This window comes from Kogia breviceps, chromosome 5, assembly GCF_026419965.1.
Source record: "Kogia breviceps isolate mKogBre1 chromosome 5, mKogBre1 haplotype 1, whole genome shotgun sequence".
Classification (NCBI taxonomy): Eukaryota; Metazoa; Chordata; class Mammalia; order Artiodactyla; family Physeteridae; genus Kogia; species Kogia breviceps.
The window spans coordinates 82,730,329-82,742,627 of NC_081314.1; the positions used below are offsets into that span (position 1 = coordinate 82,730,329).

At 38.1% G+C, this 12,299-nt stretch overlaps 1 protein-coding gene across 4 annotated transcripts in view; it reads right to left on the minus strand.

The window, feature by feature from the left end:
- Window positions 1-12,299, minus strand: part of CASR (calcium sensing receptor) — an 81,321-nt gene that overhangs the window by 57,705 nt on the left and 11,317 nt on the right. Inside the window, exon 1 of one of the 4 annotated variants that reach the window (XM_067034462.1) lies at window positions 9,772-9,903. The exons of the other annotated variants lie outside the window; for them this stretch is intronic. The gene's annotated coding sequence lies outside the window, so the exon portion shown is untranslated. Of the gene's footprint in view, window positions 1-9,771; window positions 9,904-12,299 lie in introns of those variants that run through there. 4 annotated transcript variants of the gene reach the window in all.

The window sequence follows — 12,299 nt, forward strand, 5'->3', positions numbered from 1 at the left end:
CATAATATGGCCCACCTTACTCATATGTGCAGGCAAGGCTCTTTATCCATTTGTTAGATGGTGCAGCATCCATATTTGAGAAAGTAGCAAAGGCAAGGATAAACTTACTTCCTCCTTTCTTCTACCCTCCCCCTTACAGGTCCAGAAAACTCTGGTTTATGTCCTTTCAGTGACACAGATTAGTCTCTTGGTGATGCATTCCACACTCCTGAGGTTAATAAATGACTCTGAAGAAAAGCAAGTCATTTATCATGGGCTTTTGTGTGACCCTCAGTCCAGTCAATGAAAAAATACTGTGCTATGGGCACTTTCAAATAAGGAATTGGCCTTACTGCCTTGTTGCCACATGTCCCGTTAGGGCAAATGGTCTTTTTTGGTCATTTTCATTCCAAGGACTCCTTAGCCACCAAGAAAAATTTTATTTGGCTAAATTTTAGCCATTAGAGTCTAGACTGTAAAGCATTCCTATAGAGTCCAAGTACAAAGTGAACGACAACAGAGCTTACTTGAATAGTTGTACACCTCTCCCTGTTGGGCTAGAGCTGGGACTCAGATGTGGCATTAGATGCTCCTGATGTGCCCAGCCCAGCACCCCCACCTCCCACCCACCCCACTATCTCCTGGAGGTTTATAAACATTCTGAACTAAGAGAGAATAAGAAGGTTGTGTCTCCATGCTCTTGTCTGAGACACACAAATGAGAAGCTGGAGAACTGGGTTTTCTTCCAGCTCTGAATCTGTTTGCTCACCACTCCCCTCCCATTTAAGATACCATAAAGCTACTATGACATATTTTAGAGAGGTTCAGAAGGAAGTTTTGTTTCCTTTTTTTCTCTTTTTTTAGAAGACAGGACAAAATAAAGACTTAATGGGTAAAATGGATATTCTCCATTAAAGGATCTTCAAATGGATATTGTAGGTAGAAAAAAAGAACAGAGTCATAAAGTAGAATCAACAAACCTAAAAGAGCAAATGACAGACTCTGGCACAGAGACTAGAGTGACAAAGAGATAAGGAAATAGTATACAAAACAACAAAAATGCAAAAATGCAGGCACTTCTAAAAGTCACCTTGGAGTTTTCGAGAAGAGGGGATGACACAGGATCAAGTGTTGAGGAGCTAAATGTGGGCAGACAATGCACTGATATAGGTCCTGGACAACAGGCGGAATCTGGCCAAGAGGAACAACCACACGGGAGAAATGAGAAAGAAAACTTCAAATGGAGGTCTTGCACCTCTTAGAAACTACAGGTGAAATAGTCAGGAGCCACCCTGAGTAAGTCATCCTAGATTATCCTTGACCTTTCCTTGCTATGGTTGTCAAAATGGCAGATAGGGAATACGTGTTTTCAGTAATTCAGATAGGTGTTTATGAAACTGGCTTAGTAACTATTTGTAAATAGTTAGAAAAAGAGACAAAAGAGTCTATGATGCCTTATAAAGACAATACATGAGCCTCAGGGTCAGGTGATTACTAAAAGCAATGTATCGTTAGCAAGGACCAGGGGGACCTATCAATCTCAGCCTTGGCCTAGACTTCATATGCAGTATGGTGTCCAAGTATGTGTACTTCAGTCTCAGAGAAGGAGACACACACAAGATGGCCTATGTTCAGAGAAGGCGAGCAGAAAAGTGAAAGCTTGGAAATGAAGCCATGGGGAGGAAACAATTGTGGGAACTAACCCTGAGAGTCTGCCTGGAGAAAAGAACTCTTAGTTGGGACATAGTTTGGATAGTTGAGATGCTAAAAGAAGTCTCAGATTTTTTTCTAGGTGGGTACGGAGAATAGGGCTGGACAGACAGGCAGAAATTCCATGGCAATAGATTTTGGTGTGATGTAAGGAAGAATTTTCTAACCTCAGAATTGTACAGCAATGCACTAGGCTTCCAACACAGCACAAGAAAAATTTCCCATTACAACAGTAGGGCTAGTCAACAATGGAAATAATGCCTCCCAAAGTGAAAGTGAAAACATTTTCAGAAAAAGGCTAGATGATCAGGTGTAAGGGAAGCAGAGAGGACATTGCACCAGGGTAAGTGTGGACATGAGACGTGTAGGTCCAACTAGAGGAACCTGCAATTCTAAGAATAATCTTGAATTTATATTGCACTTTTTTTTTTTAAGATTTTTTGATGGGGACCATTTTTTAAAGTCTTTATTGAATTTGTTACAATACTGCTTCTGTTTTATGTTTTGGTTTTTTGGCCCCGAGGCATGTGGGATCTTAGTTCCCCAACCAGGGATAGAACCCGCACCCCCTGCATTGGAAGGTGAGGTCTTAACCACTGGACGGCCAGGGAAGTCTCTGCACTTTTCTTCCTTGAAACTTAAAGTGTCTTTACCTCTAGTCTCACAAGGTTCAGTGAATCACAGAATAATGAAGCAACTTGCTTAAAAATTGTTTGCAGCCAATTTGGGATCAAAACCCTTCCTAGGAGCTCCCAGTTCGGGCCTCGTATGAGCTCCAGCAGTGATGCTGCCCACAGGGGCAGCATAGCCCACAGGCTCTGGGCCTCTAGGAAACACTAGTGGCCACAGAGAGCTGCAGGTTAAAGCAATGGGTTTTGTTGTTGTTTGTTAGCGGGGATGACAGAAGTGGTGCTTTGCAAAAGTAGATTTAATATTAATTTAAAAATCATAACATTTATTTTGACAGTTCAAATAACATTAAAGGAGAATGATTTAGGGACTTCCCTGGTGGTTCAGTGGCTAAGACTCTGAGCTCCCAATTCAGGGAGCCCGGGTTCGATCCCTGGTCAGGGAACTAGATCCCACATGCCGCAACTAAGAGTTCACATGCCACAACTAAAGGTCCTGCATGCCGCAACTAAAGATCCTGGATGCCACAACTAAAAAAAAAAAAAAAGATTCCACATGCTGCTTCTAAAAGATCCCGCATGCTAAAACGAGTATCCCATGAGCCGCAACAAAGACCCGGCACAGGTCTTAAATAAATAAATCTTAAAAAAATTTTTTTAAAAGGAGAGTGATTAAAAATATTTTTTAAGGCATAGCTTTTAAATAATTGAAAAACATTTAGTTTAAGAAGCCTTTTTTGATAGCTTTTTTAAAATGCTTGCATTTTTTTCCTTAATGTCTTAAAAATATAAAAGGTATGAGATGTTCCCTTTTAACACATAGGTACTATTTCAGTTTCTCTTTGGATGTTGCGCATAAGGCCTCACTGCCATTCACTCTGTGATCATAGCAAGAAGAATCTGGGCCTCAGTGAACTGGTGGGATCTGATGTATCAGTCTGAAAAGCTGAGTTTTATCATTAAAATTAAGTTGAAAACATTAAAAACAAAAAACACCAAAACCCTTCCTAGGAATATAATTCTCAGTGGTTTCTATGCACTTATACCTATGAAGCTACTTGAGTTTATCCAGAGGCAAGATACTACATAAATCCAAGGCAAGCTTTTCAGATTTTATACAGTAAATATGGGGATAATGATTTTTATGTTTTAATATGTCAATAAATTGAATCGAGCAGTCCTAATGACAAATTACAATAAAATAAATGAATGAATGCAGTTACTCTGGTTGAATTTTGGCAAGTCACTCCTGCTGTCTGGGCCCTGCTGGACCAGTGAGGATCACCTCTTCAGATCTTTCCGGCTCTGACATATTGTACACTATCAAAGCCAGAGGCAGCTTTATGACATGGTGCCCCAGAGAGCCAGCTAGTCCTTGACAGGGAGGTGGCTAGCAGCAGGTATGCAAGGGTAGTGGAGAACTCTTGTCCTTCTTATTTTAATCAGTTGCTTATTCACACTGTTGATGAGTAAAAACCCAGATTCGAAAGCAACATATGATTCCAGTTCTCTGTGTAGAGTTAGCCTTTGGCTCTCTCTGGCACCTCTGGTATTGCCTTCCCTCCAGCAGGGCAAAGCCCCAACCTCCTCTTCTTCGAGTGACTCTCCCTGTCCCACTCCTGCCACCTCGCAGGCCCTGAGCCCAAGTCAAAGCGTCTCTGGCAGGAATTGCAGCTCCTCAAGTGATGAACGTGATTTTAAGCCTTGTTTGCTTATAATACTTCCCCTTTTCTTTTCCACTTTAAAAATAAATCCAATTCATTGTGTGATGAATTGGGAGATTGAGATTGACATATACACACTAATGTATAAAATGGATAACTAAGAGGAACCTGCTGTATAAAAAAATAAATAAAATTCTAAAAATAAAAAAGAAAAGAAATCCAGTTTATCTGCTTAATAGGAAATTTGCATTAAGTCTGTCATTTCCTGGTGCTTGGGTGTCTGTTTTATACAGCACTTATTGTCTTACTAGGCAGAGGCCTGTCTCTATGTGGAATAGATCTTTACAAGGAACCATGGCTTAAATGGCCATCCTGTTACTTCTCCTTCCCAAAGTTACACAGGTCTCTTATCGTTCCCCTCAGTGTTCTTTGTGGGATGCAAACTGAATGATCAGCCCTACCTGATGTATTTGCTTATTCATGGTCTCCCTTCATACTTTCCCATGAGTTCCTTCCATTGTTCATTGTCCCAAATCTCCCATTTCCTTCTGCATTTCCCTCTCCCCCCATTCTCCCATGTCTGGAGGTAGCCCGTCTGTCATCCTCCAGGGGGTGCTACTCATGGTAGCTGCTGTCACTCTCTTGAGTTTTCCTCCTTCCTTCTCAGGCACTTTAATAATTTTGTTTCCTTGTTTCTGTTCTGCCCAGTGTTGGGATGTTTTAAAGAGACAGTATTAGGACAGTGTTTTTCAAAGTGTGATTCCAAAACCAGCAGCATCTGCATCACCCAGGAACTTCTTAGAAATGCAAATTCTCAGGCCCCAACTTAGACCTTTCAAGTCATAAACTCGGGTGGGACCCAACAATGTGTAATTCTGATACTTACCCACTGCATTATAAGGTGGTTTTGGCTGGGGACTCAGAACTACTCAAATCCTGCCCTCAAGGTTTCAGAGGAAAATGCAAGTACGGAGAATACTATCTGGGCTTTGCCCCCCAACCCCAATGTCAAACTCCAGTAACTGAGGGTGAACCACACGGAGGATCCTCTTTCTCCACTACGTTAGCCTAAATAATCTAGACTAAGGCAAGCAATCGTGCCCCTTTCTCCAAGGCTAACCTTGAGTTGAGCTCTTTCCAATTAAGTATGAGAAAAGTGTACTCCAAAATACACAGAAACTTGGTGCTACAGGTGCTGAAAACAACATGCAATGATAAAATGTTAAAAGCCTTCCCTTCAAAATCAGGAAGAAGACAAGGATGCCCCATCACCACTTCCCTTTAACATTTTCCCAGAGGTTTTAGCCAGTTTAGTAACATAGTGAAAGGATATCATAAGTGTAAGGTTTAGAAAAAAAATAAAATTATCATTAATTATAGACAACATGATAACCTTAGAATCTACATTCAAATAATTAGAATAAATAAGAGAAATGAGCAAAGTTACCAGACATATACTATATAAATCAACTGCATTTCTACTAATCAATAACAGAATATATATTTTGTAGACAGATACTATTTATAATAGAAAAAAAGTAAAAGTAAGTTTCTCAAAAATAGAATGAACTAAAGATGTGTAGGAACTGTATGGAAAAATTTCAAACATTATTGAAAAACTTTTTGAAAAAATTGAAATAAATGGAGATCTCTACTGTGTTCATGGATAGTAAGACTCAATATTGTTATGATGTCATTCTCCCCAAACTGATTTATAAATTCACTGCAATCCTAATAAAAATCTCAACAGGTGTGTGTGTGTGTGTGTGTGCATGTGTGTACTTGACAGCAGGTGTGTGTGTTGCATGTGCACAACTTGACAAACTTCTTCTAAAATTATATGGATGAGCAACAGGCTGAGAATAGTCAATATTCCTGAAGAAGAACATGGAAGGAAGGCTCACCCTACCAGCTGCCAAAACAATACTACGCTGGAATAATCAAAACAGTTAATAATAGCAGAGAAGACAGATATTAACAGAACAGAGAGCCCAGAAGCAGATTCATGCACACATGGAACCGTGATAGCTGCCAGATGGCATCTGTACTGGTAGGAGAAAGGGCAGACTATGCAATAACAGTATTGGGACAACTGGTTAACCATGTGGGAAAGAAATGAATTGGACCTGTACTCAGATCATACACAAAAATCATTTGCAAATGGCTTGAAGGTTTAAATGTGATAGGCAATTTTTTTTTTAATTTAGGAGAAAATATATAATGTCTTTATAACCCCGAATATGGAAAGATTTCTTAAACAAGTAAAAAAAGCACAAACAACAAAAGAACAGATGATAAATTCAACTATATTAAACTAAGAACTACCATTCATAAAAAGATGCTATTAAGTGAAAAGATAAGCTGCAAAAAGGAAGAGGATAGTTGTAACAATATAACTGAAAAAGGAGTGGTATCCAGAATATATAGCATTCCTATTGTAAGAAAAATAGAAATCTCCCAATGGAAAAACAATGGACAAAAGACATCAACAGACATTTCACCGAGGAAAAAAATGAGTAGACAAGGAAAGAAACATATACACATCTGTAAACAAATTAAAACCACAACAATTTGGCAACAACTCAACTCTTGGCAATGATGTGAATAAATGAGAAGTTGCATACTCTAATGATGGAAGTTTGAATTTGTAAAATCACTTTGCAAATCCATTTCACATTATCTAGTAAACATGAAGATGTCCATACTCTAAGCCCAGCCCTTCTTCCCCTAGGTAGAATGCACTAGAGATTTTTGCACATATTCCAAGGAATCATGTACAAAAATATTTATAATAACATTTTTTTTTACAACAGCAGGAAACTGCAAATACTAGTTGCTGGTAGACAGGAGAATATATAAATTCTAGAACGCTTATACAATGAAATTCTATACAGCAGTGAAAATGAATGAGCCACACCTATAGTCATTAACATGGATTACTCTCACAAATAAAATATTTTAAAAAATGTACATTGGAGAAGAATGCAAAGAACATGACTCCATTTGTACAAAATTCAAAACAATGCAAATTAAACAATGCATTGTTTAGGGATACATAGGTGTTTCTCATATAAGGTAATATATGTATTTTTTTTAAAAAAAACCTCTCTCATCCTACAAAACCATGCATTAAAAGTAACAGACTTAAAAGCTTTTGCACAGCAAAGGAAACCATAAACAAGACCAAAAGACAACCCTCAGAATGGGAGAAAATATTTGCAAATGAAGCAAGTGACAAAGGATTATTCTCCAAAATTTACAAGCAGCTCATGCAGTTCAATATTAAAAAAAACCCACAACCCAATCCAAAAATGGGCAGAAGACCTAAATAAACACTTCTCCAAAGAAGATATACAGAGTACCAACAAACACATGAAAGAATGCTCAACATCATTAATCATTAGAGAAATGCAAATCAAAACTACAATGAGATATCACCTCACACCAGTCAGAATGGCCATCATCAAAAAATCTACAAACAGTAAATGATGGAGAGGGTGTGGAGAAAAGGGAACCCTCCTGCACTGTTGGTGGGAATGTAAATTGATACAGCCACTATGGAGAACAGTATGGAGGTTCCTTAAAAAACTAAGAATAGAACTACCATATGACCCAGCAATCCCACTATTGGGCATATATCCTGAGAAAACCATAATTCAAAAAGAGTCATATACCACAATGTTCATTGCAGCTCTATTTACAATACCCAGGACAAGGAAGCAACCTAAGTGTCCATTGACAGATGCATGGATAAAGAAGATGTGGCACATACATACAATGGAATATTACTCAGTCATAAAAAGAAACGAAATTGAGTTATTTGTAGTGAGGTGGATGGACCTAGAGTCTGTCATACAGAGTGAAGTAAGTCAGAAAGAGAAAAACAAATATCATATGCTAACATATATATGGAATCTAAAAAAAAAAAAAAAGGTCATGAAGAACCTAGGGGCAGGACAGGAATAAAGATACAGACCTACTAGAGAATGGTCTTGAGGACACGGGGAGGGAGAAGGGTAAGCTGGGACAAAGTGAGAGAGTGGCATGGATATATATACACTACCAAATGTAAAACCGATGGCTAGTGGGAAGCAGCCGCATAGCACAGAGAGATCGGCTCAGTGCAGGGTTGGGATAGGGAGGGTGGGAGGGAGGGAGATGCAAGAGGGAAGAGATACGGGGATATATGTATATGTATAGCTGATTCATTTTGTTATAAAGCAGAAAGTAACACATCATTGTAAAGCAATTATACTCCAATAAAGATGTTAAAAAAATAAATAAAAGTAACAGATTATGGACTGTTTTCCTATGGAAAAAATGAAAAAAAATGCTATATCACTTCGTAAACTGAATATTAATAAACCAATAAAACCCTAATAAACAGAATATTAATAAAACCAATAAAAACCCTAATAAACACATTAGTATAATCACAACATACATTGTATTCTTTTTTTTTTTTTTTCGGTACGCGGGCCTCTCACTGTTGTGGCGTCTCCGGTTGCGGAGCACAGGCTCCGGACGCGCAGGCTCAGCGGCCATGGCTCACGGGCCCAGCCGCTCCGTGGCATGTGGGATCTTCCCAGACCGGAGCACGAACCCGTGTCCCCTGCATCGGCAGGCGGATTCTCAACCACTGCGCCACCAGGGAAGCCCCATACATTGTATTCTTAATAAATAAATAATACTGAAACTAGGAGAAAAGAGGAAGATAACTTCTTAGGAGAAGGTTCAAGAAAGGTTGAGGAAGCTGCCTTCGGACAAAACACCTGACAGTCAAGGCATGTGTAACAAGCACTTCCCACACAGGGTATGAGGCCAAAGTGAGCCAAGAGAAAAACTTGGAGTGGATGAGCTCCGGGAACAGAGAGTCACAGCTTGCTGCATTCAGCTGTGTTAGTGTACTCTGTGTCAGCTGCTGCTCCGTGGTGATGCATATTTACATATGGGTAAAAATACTGTATAAGCAATGTGACTCCTGTGTATATTGACACAATTCCCTTATTTACTTACTGCATATGAACCAATATGCATTACAGTAACACCAAGTTGTAGCATAATGAACTGAACATATGTATCTCATAAAACTATAAGGCAAGGGAATGTGAAATACAAATTTGGGCGTGGTTACCTCTTTGGAAAAAGGAGTAGGACTTCACTAGAGGCACATATGGGCTCCAAAGAATTAATTTTCTTAAGCTGAATTATAAGTACACAGGTATCCATTTTATTATTATTCTTTAAACTGTAATATAACTTATCTCTGATATGAATGACAGATTTCATAATAAGAAGCCAGGCAAAGGATGTTTGATGTTTTCATTGTAAACAGTAGGAAAATATAAAATAAACAATCAAAAATTGAAGTTATTTATGTAATTTACTAAGAAAAAAACTAAGATTTTTCTTTGTTTAAAAACAGAATTTGCTAACTGTAAAATATGCAAGCAATGTAGAAAAGTATAAAGAAGAAATCAAAAGAAACAGAAAATTAAAAATCATCCAAAAAGTTCATCATCAAGAGACTTCCTTTTGCTGACTCTATACAGACGTACATGTATAATTTTACAGAAATGGGATCCTCTGATATATTCCAGTCTGCAACCTAGTTTATTTATTGCTATAAATACAGAATAATCATATTCAATGACTTTACAGTAGTATATATGAGTCAAAATGTACATAGCCAATCATCTACTGTTGGGCATTTAAGCTATTTCTTATTTTTTTACTATTATAAACAACATTTCAATTAACCTAGTTTCAAATATTTCTTTAACACTCACCAGAGATCTTCTTAGGATTCATTCCCAGAGGTGGAAATTAATGCTCTGTCACGAACTCTGTTTTTGGTTAGTCAGAGATAATATATATCTATCTTATAGAGGGAATGCTAATTAATATTTTATTTTAGTATTTTATTCTTCTGAAGTTAAACTGTTCCTTCTACAACTGATTAGGTCCTAAAGAAAAAAGCATGAGTCAGAAAACTCCACACCCCTCTCAGGACAGGGTGTGGTGCCACTTGTTTTTTTTCCATTAAAGAATTGAATTCATTCTTTTTTTTTTTTTTTTTTTTTGGAACTTGGTTTTAAAGTACCTGAAACAATGCTTCAGGGAAGGCCCATACCAAAGGCTGAAATGATCAGACCAAGGATTACCAGCTAAATGGAGAATATACAATAAGTCCCCTATCCATGAACGAGTTCTGTTCCGAGAGCATATTTGTTTAAGTCCAACAAAGTTAGCCTAGGTACCCAACTAACACAATCAGCTATATAGTACTGTACTAGATTTATAATACTTTTCACACAAATAATACATAAAAAGCAAACACAAAACATAAAGAAAACATTTTTAAATCTCACAGTACAGTACATTGAAAAGTACAGTAGTACAGCACAACAGCTGGCATCCAGGGGCTGGCATGGAGTGAACAGGCAAGAAGAGTTACTGACTGGAGGAGGGAGAGGAGGTGGGAGATGGTAGAGCTGAAGGACCGTCAGCAACAGCAGACCGAGGGCAAGATGCAATTTCACTCACTCCTGACGTTGATGGAACACACGTTCACATCTTTGAAAGTTTGCAACTTTAAGGTTCGTATGTAGGGGACTTACTGTAAATAGATAAGAGACAGACAGGTGGGCCCGATAGAAACAGAAAAGGGAAATACAAAGGGGTTGATGAAGCGAGCAGCAGAGAGATGATGAGAGTGGTGAGAGCAGAAAGAAAAGCTGAGGCAAGATATGAGGGCACTTTGCAAAGATGCCTTGAGGCCTGAAAGAAGGAGAGGCAGTGTGATGAGTGCAGGAGATCAGTGTGAGTCAATGGTACAGGCAATTGGGAGGCGACCTGGTCAGGACACCAAAGCACACTGGGCTAATGAGAAAAAAACGAATGAAAACCTACATTAAAAAAAAAAAAAAAGAAAAAAAAAGAAACTGCAAAGATAAACTCAGTGTCTGGAGAAATGCTTGTTTGTGGGGGAAATTATAAATATAAAATGGGAGCACTAGTATATGTGAACAAAGACTGCATGTTCAAACAACATGCAGCCATTTTCCCAATTAAAAAGTAAATAAATAAATACAAAATTAAAAAAAACCCTCAATGTCAATTTAAAAAGTAATTATTACATATGAAAAAAGATACAAGAAGAAAATAAAAATCAGTCTTAATTCTATCTCCTTTATCTCACGACTCTTCATAGTTTTTATATATGCTACATATCTGAAATCCTATAGTATGTCAGTTATTACATCATGAACACATTTCTATGCCACCAAATATTCTTTTTTCCAAATAATTTATAATGACTGCTTGGTATTTCACTGTTTCTATGTATCTTACTTAATTTAGCCAATTCCTTTCTGTTGGACATGGAGCCTGTTTCAAATTTTTCATATTATAAATATTGCTGCCCTGAACTTCCTTAGGGTTAAGTCTTTACACATACTAATGATTATTTCCTTAGCGTAAATTCAGGCATGGAAATCGTTAGATTAAAGGATAAGAACATTTTTAAAGCTTTTAATATGCATTGCCAAATTGCCCTCCAGCAAGGGTGTACCCATTTATACTGTCACAGTGATGTATGTGAGAGATTTGGCAAAATCATTATATTTTTTGAAGGATGGAAGAAAGCTCCCAGAAACTAAATTTTGACTATGAGCTTTGGAATTATGTGACATAGGCTTGTATCTAGCCTGTTCCACTTACTGGCCATAAGACCTCAGGCAAGTCAGTTAACCTCCTAAACCTCAGTTTCCTCATTATATTGGGACAATACCTAACTAAAGTTTTTGACAGGATTAAACAAAACAAGGTATAAAAATGCTTAGCACCATGCCTAATACATTGGAAAGACTAAAGAAACAGTAAAGGGCAGTCCTCAGAAAGACTTTTTTTCCTAGGGTTTCACTCTGAAAGCATCCAAGAAATGGAATGAGGCCCCAAGGAGAAGGAATTGAGGCCCCAGGAGACACTGAAGGAGAGTATCAGAATCACCACCAAGCTGGCTCATAACCATGGGTGACAAAAAGCCATCTGAATGAGAAAACTAATTGAATCTAAAATCATGTACTAGTGCAGGTGTCAGTTTAGCAGTATAGCTCCACGAGGCAGACACAACCAATACTTTCATCTAATGGACAGGGAGGAAAGGAAAGAAACATGGAAATCTCACCCTTTCGCTACAAGGCCCAATTGCTCTGAAGACCCCTTACAAGTTTTGGGAAAATTACCAAAGGAAGCTTACAAGGCCTGAGATGTGTAAGCTATCAGCGTGGGTTGATAATACCAACCAAGCAATATC